Here is a 6,671-nt window from a genome sequence, read left to right as displayed (position 1 = left end):
TTCTGCTGATGGCTAGGGAGACGGTGCTGAAGCAGACAGGCTGGCCTGCACAGATACTCACCCTCAGAGCCCACCAGTGTCCAAAGGCTGAGGTCAGCCTGCAGAGAGTGTGGCCCCTATAGAGATCGTGGCAGCGAGGGAAGCAGAGCCCATTGAAAGCAGGGTGTAAGAGCTAGATGGCCCCCCACCCCAGGTAAAATCAAGCCCTGAACGATGGGAGAAGCCCCCGGAGAGCTTCCAGAGGGGCCTCTGGTGCTGGCCTGAGACTCAGCCAGTCTGAAATCACCAAGCTGCTGTAGGACCAGGCAGCACTCCCCTCCCCACCCTCTGGAGCCTGTTTTGAGAGCACAAAGTGAGGAAAGTGCCCGTGGATTTTGCCTAGGTTGAGAGACAAACCGCTGTGAAATTAAAATTCAGTGTCATCACGGGAAACTCGGCAAGCAGCACAATTAAGAGCGTTACTTTCCAAACAGAAAAGAAAGAGTCAGCATGATGTGAATCACGACAAGGAGAGTCCAGGGAGTGGTAGGGAATTTGGGATGAAGGCTGGGAGGACTCCTGAGGATGAGGTGGGGAGGGGCCCAGTTGGGACTTTAGGGATGAACAGAAGCATCCCAGGATGAGGGAGATGGGGGAACTTGCAAGCAGAAGGCAGAGCGGCTTGAGGAGCCGGGAGACAGACGGTCCCTGAGAACCGGGCTAAGAATCCAGAGGCTGGAGGGAGGAAGGAACCAGGAAAGGGGCAAGAAAGAGCCAAGAGTGGGAGACAAGCAGGTCCAGAATCCTGGAGGAAGAAAGTGGAGCTGCCCAGAGGGGCAGCAACAGGCTTGAAGTGAGGTGGGGCTGGGCTCACCCAGGCCACCAGAGGAAAGTGAATAGACCACCTGCAAGGGAGTGCCAAGCACTAGGTCCAGGAGGTGCTGTGTGCTCTAGACACCTGCAGAGATGGAGAGGCTGCAGGAAAGGACGCTGGCCACATGGCCCAAACTGGCAGGTCATAAATCTGTTCAAGCAACACCCAGGAGCACATGTTATCACCTGGCAGGATGCTAATTTTTTTAGGTGGTAGTCAGGGACCTCCCTGGTGGCTCAGATGGTAAAGAATCTGCAATGCAGGAAACCTGGGTTTGATCCCTAAATCAGGAAGATCCCCTGGAGAAGGGCATGGCAACCCACTCCAGTATTCTTGCCTGGAGAATCCCATCAACAGAGGAGCTGGGGGGCTACAGTCCATTGGGGTCACAGAGAGTCAGACAGAACTGAGCGACTTTCACAGGGATAGTAAAGAAGTAAAAAGGCCAGGACACAGGTGCTCAATAAATTGCAATTACGTCTTGCTTAAGAGCATTAAGATCAGAAGAGACTGGGTATGACAATCACAGTCATGATGTGATTGATGTGATCACAGTGATGATGTGACCCTAAGGATGCTGGCCAGGAAGATGCTAAGCAGAATCCTGAAGCATCAGGAAATATAAATAGATTTGCTTCCACTGAGTTTGTACAAAGATCTAAACCAAGAGCAGAAAGTTGATTCCACGTGATACAGTGTGGTAAACCAAGAGGAAGGTTGGATTGAGGAAGATAAGGCTAGTCCGGCAGCAGGCCTCTCTCAGTACAGAACTCGAGTTCTGGTGCCTGAGTCACGTGACCATCTGTGGCTAATGGGGCCAACGTTTTCTACTGTCTTCCACGCAGTGGATCAGGTCACACACAGTGGATCGCTCGTGTTAACCAGGTTAGTAAACATCTCACTCCAGGTAGAAGCTGGAATTGATCTAAACCATGAAGATTTAGCAGAACCCTTGGCAGGAAAGGAGAGAGACATACTTCACAGCAAGGCCTGATGATAGGGCTGCTGCTGGCCTGTCTACATTCGAGTCAAGACCCTCCAGAGAGGGGACCGCGGTTCCGTAATGTGAGTGAGACAAGGACCTCCCCGGAACAGAGAGGCAGGGTCCAGGGTGTCAGGCAGCCTGGAGTTGTGGGCTGGCCCCGTGCTTTGCTTGCTGTGCCTATACTCAAACAACCTACGAAAGAAAAGACATGGCAGCATTTACCACTCACATGTGATCCTCGCCTCACAGACTTTCCTTTCCACCAAGGTTCCTTTTGGCGCCCTTGGGGAGGGGTCTGATGTTCTGCAGTACAAATGGGCAGCTGCTTGGTGTGTCCACGCATCACTTTTTTCTAAATAATTTTTTTTTAGTTTTGGCTCTGCTGGTCTTTGTTGCTGGGCTCAGGCTTTCTCTAGTTGCATCGAGTAGAGACTACTCTCTGTTTCGGTGCGAAGGCTTCTCATTGCAGTGGCTTCTCTTGTTGCAGAGCATGGGATCAAGGGCACTAGGCTACTAGGCTCTTTAGCTGTGGCTCATGGGGCTTAGTTGCTTCGGGGCATGTGGGATCTTCCCGGACTGGGGATTGGACACATATCGTCTGCGTTGGCAGACAGATCTTTAATGCTGAGCCACCAGAGAACCCCCAGACAGCATGTTTTAAGCAGAACTGTTTGGCGCAGCTGTCCACCTGCTTGGAGGGAGCGGGTGAGTCAGCTGGCCCCTTGCTCTGGACCCCAAACTGGGATTTCATGCATAGCATGCAAAGGATCAGCAAAGGATTCCATAGTTTTCAAAAATAATTAAAATAATGGTGATGAAACTGAGTTCCAGGTCCAGGCACTAGGCTAAGAGCTGTTTTTTTTTTTTTTTTTTTTTTAATATGCATCACCCGATTCACTCATCCTTAGCCCAGTGAGGTACGTCCTGTTGCATGTATGTGTACCTGCCCTAGAGTGTGCAGTATCCATGTGGTCCATGTGTATCCACGTGCATGTTTTCCAGCCCTGTTCACTGAAAGGGCAAAGAGATGAAGACACCTCAGTAGCAATGGGCACGCCTAGAGGCCAAGTCTTGGCCTCTAAAAGGAACTGGGGGCCCCTGGAGAAATGGCTGACCCTGGAACTGAGCAAGGGTGGGTATGAGGTGATCCAGAAGACATCACCTCATCATTGTGATGCCAGGAAAGACATCAGTGCTAAGAAAATGCAGGGTATATCAGGTCATGTCACGGGACATGGAGCCAATGGATAGGGCTCCCACTGGCCAAACTGGGGACATTTTGAACATTAGACTCACTAAGGACAGTAGTATGTTACAGAGCTCTGGAAACAGGAATCTGTGCATCCACACCATTAACAGGTGTGCAAAAGAAGGACTCCTCACAGTCAGGATGCTGAGGCCAACCGGTCACTCAAGGGGGTGCTGGAGGTGGGGCTCATCATTTTGCAGCCACCAGAGTAGAGATGAGTGTGTGCAGAGCACTCAGGCAAGAATCACCAGTGAGGCTAAGTCCAGGGGGTCGTGTTGACAAGGCGCCCTCCTGGGGCGATCAGAGCATGAGCTCAGGTACAACACACTGCGTATGCATGGGACGCCCCGGGGGCACAGGCCCAACAGGAGGGGAAGTGGGGAGGGACAAGAGGCACATTTTGGGGCCTCAGCTGGTTAGCGGGTGCAACCATGTGACTGGTCACCTACCCAGGCGTTTGTGAACACTAGAGGCTAGTCCTTTGGCGTGTCAGCAGGCGGTGGGTGGGCAGAGGGGCCAGTGAAAGAGCCTGACGTTGAGGTGGCGGAGAGGGAGGTGAGCCTAGATTCGTCCATCAAAGCTGAGCGGAGGGAGTGGAGGCAGGCCCTCAGCTGAGGACGAAGATGCAGATGCAACAGGACAAGCTGCCAAAAACGCCAGCGATGCTCACAAAACCTGCACGTGAATGCTCATGGTTCTACTGTCCACAGCAGCCCAAGAGTGGAATTTACTCAATACCCATCAACAGATGAATGAATAAAGATGGGGTACGGCCATAAAATGGGACATCAGTACTAAAAGAGAATGAAGTACTGACAACCTACACCACCACTGGACCTTGAAAGCGGTGGTGGGTGAGAGCAGACAGAGGACTACACCGCGTAGGACTCCAATTGTGTGAGATGTCCAGGAGAGTAAGTCCCCAGAGGCTGAAATGAGGGTCTGCCTAGGGCTGCAGGGGGATGAGAGGATGCTAATCGGAACAACAGAGTTTGTTTGGGGACAACGAATATATTCCAAAATTGATGGTTAATGGCTGAATGACTTGGTGAATACACCAAACCTACTGAACTGTTAAATGGATGAATTATATGGTTCAGAATTATACTTCACTAAACCTGATGTGTATATACGTATGTACACATGTCTGCCTAAGACAGAAGAGAAGGAAGTGTAACTGATCAGGAATCTACGAGGCCTTCCCTGGAGAGACACCGCCCCCCCCCCCCCCAACCCTCACATCCTCCACCTGCCCCTTGTCTGGAAAAACTTTAGCCAAAGAATAAATTTAATCAGAGAAATGAGAAAATGCAGAAACAGAGGAAAACAGTCAACAAGACAAAATAACAGTCATTAAACAAAATGCCTTTAGTTTCTCATCAAGGGCTGGAGGTAACATCCTCAGTAATATCCCTTTGGCTGTTTTACAGACACTGAAACCCCAACCAGGAGGAAGTTGTTAACAACATGATGATCGGACTGCAGACGTGACAGAAGCTGCTCCGCCTTGCACAAGTCCAAGAAGTGGCCTTAAGGAAACGGGAACAAACTGACCCCGGATGTGAAGAGTAACTGAACTTAAAGTAATCAAGGTGACACTGATCAGATCACCCCATGAGACGTCTCGAGATGACTGCTGGGGCTGTCTGTGCTGTTCTGCACGTGGCCCCCCAACCCCACGTGTGTACCCTGGAAACTCCCCCTTAGAAGCTCTCGCCCCTGACTGACAAGGGGAAATGGGTTCTTTGGGACGAGTCCACTTTCTCTGCAGGATTGCTGGCTTCCTCAATAAAGCCATCTTTCTTTGTAATCAACACTTGTCTCTCAACATTGGATACTTGACCAATGAGCAGCCAAACCTCAGTCTGGTGACAAAAAGAATCAGGGTGGTTGTTTAAGGCAGTATTCTCAAACAGTCCTGGGCGCCAAAAGCACCTGGAGAACTTGTTAAACCGTGTCAGGTCCTAGCACTGCTGCTGCTGCTAAGTAGGTTCAGTCGTATCCGACTCTGTGCGACCCCAGAGATGGCAGCCCACTAGGCTCCCCCGTCCCTGGGATTCTCCGGCAAGAACACTTGAGTGGGTTGCCATTTCCTTCTCCAATGCATGAAAATGGGAAGTGAAAGTGAAGTCGCTCAGTCGTGTCCGACTCTTAGCAAACCCCATGGACTGCAGCCCACCAGGCTTCTCCATCCACGGGATTTTCCAGGCAAGAGAACTGGAGTGGGGTGCCACTGTCTTCTCCACAGGTCCTAGCACAGCAGGCTCCAATTCAGTGGGTGTGGCAGGCGCCTGAGAACCTGTACTTCTAACCCACCCCCAGATGCTGCTGGAAATGCTGTCCAGGGAACCACACTTTCAGAACCACAGGAAGTGATGGCATTTACTCACTGCTGCTGTTCTAAAATTGAGATCTAATTCACTTACCAAGAATTCACCCTTTTATTTTTAAAATTGTTTTACTTTTGCCTGCGCTGGGCCTTTTGCTGCACACGGGCTTTCTCTAGCTGCAGTGTGTGGGGGCTGTGGTGTCAGAGCTTCTCGCTGTGGTGGCTTCTCTTGCAGCAGAGCATGGGCTCTAGGGTTCAGCAGTTGTGGCCCATGGGGTTGAGTTGCTCTGCAGCATGTAGGATCTTCCCGGACTAGGGATTGAACCCGTGTCCCCTGTATTGGTAGGCAGATTCTTAACCACTGGACTACTGGGGAAGTCCAGAATTCACCCGTTTAAAGTGTACAATTCAGTGAGTTTTAGTGCATTTGCAATGTTGTGCAACTATCAACAAATATTTTCAACACCCTCAAAAGAAACCCTGTACCCATGGGCAGTCACTCCCGTTTTCCTGGCATCACCAGCCTCTGACAACCACCAACCCACCTTCTCTCTCCACAGATTTGCCTTTTAAAGACACTGCATATAAACAGAATCATATACACCATGAGCTTTTGTGTCGGGCTTCTTTCACGCAGCATGCTTTCAGGGTTCAGCCATGTCATAACACGAATCCCAACTTCATTCCTTTTCATGGCTGCGTGATATTCCACTGTAGGAACCCACCAAAGTTCACTTATCTATTCTTCAGGTGATGGACATCTGTATCGTTTCCACCTTCTGGCCACTGTGAATTATGTGGCTATAAACATTCCAGTGCAAGCTTCTGTGGGACATGTTTGCAGTTCTCTTGGGCAGATGCCTGGGAATGAACTGCTGAACTACACGCTAACTCTACACGGTGCTTTCTGGTGAGCCACCAGCCAAGGGGACAGGCTAGGGCTTGTCCGTCTCCTTACCCTGTGATGCTATGCTGAGTATCTTCTGGGCTTTTGGGTTCTACCTCACTGTGACTCTTCCCTGGCATTATGGAGGCACATCTGGAAACTGAAATGATACTGAAAAGGTATTATTAAGGCTGAAGGCACATTCCTTGATCTTAATAAAAGTTGATGTCTGGAGAGACTGTCATAGAGAATGAAGTAATTCAGAAAGAGAAAAACAAGTACTATATAATACTGTTTGTATGTGGAATCTAGATACGCACACACCAAGCAGGGGAAGGAAGGCTGGGATGAACTGAGAGACTGGGGTTG

At 50.3% G+C, this 6,671-nt stretch overlaps 1 long non-coding RNA gene across 1 annotated transcript; it reads left to right on the top strand.

The window, feature by feature from the left end:
* Window positions 1–1,607: 1,607 nt before the first annotated feature.
* Window positions 1,608–4,901, top strand: LOC121820648 (uncharacterized). The gene is made up of 2 exons (XR_006061283.1): window positions 1,608–1,738; window positions 4,518–4,901. It is a non-coding gene; the product is annotated as an uncharacterized LOC121820648 (long non-coding RNA).
* Window positions 4,902–6,671: the final 1,770 nt, after the last annotated feature.

This window comes from Ovis aries, chromosome 11 (genome assembly GCF_016772045.2).
Source record: "Ovis aries strain OAR_USU_Benz2616 breed Rambouillet chromosome 11, ARS-UI_Ramb_v3.0, whole genome shotgun sequence".
In the NCBI taxonomy this organism is placed as follows: domain Eukaryota; kingdom Metazoa; phylum Chordata; class Mammalia; order Artiodactyla; family Bovidae; genus Ovis; species Ovis aries.
The sequence above is the reverse complement of the archived record's forward strand: the minus strand, read 5'-3'. Positions and strand labels throughout refer to the sequence as shown.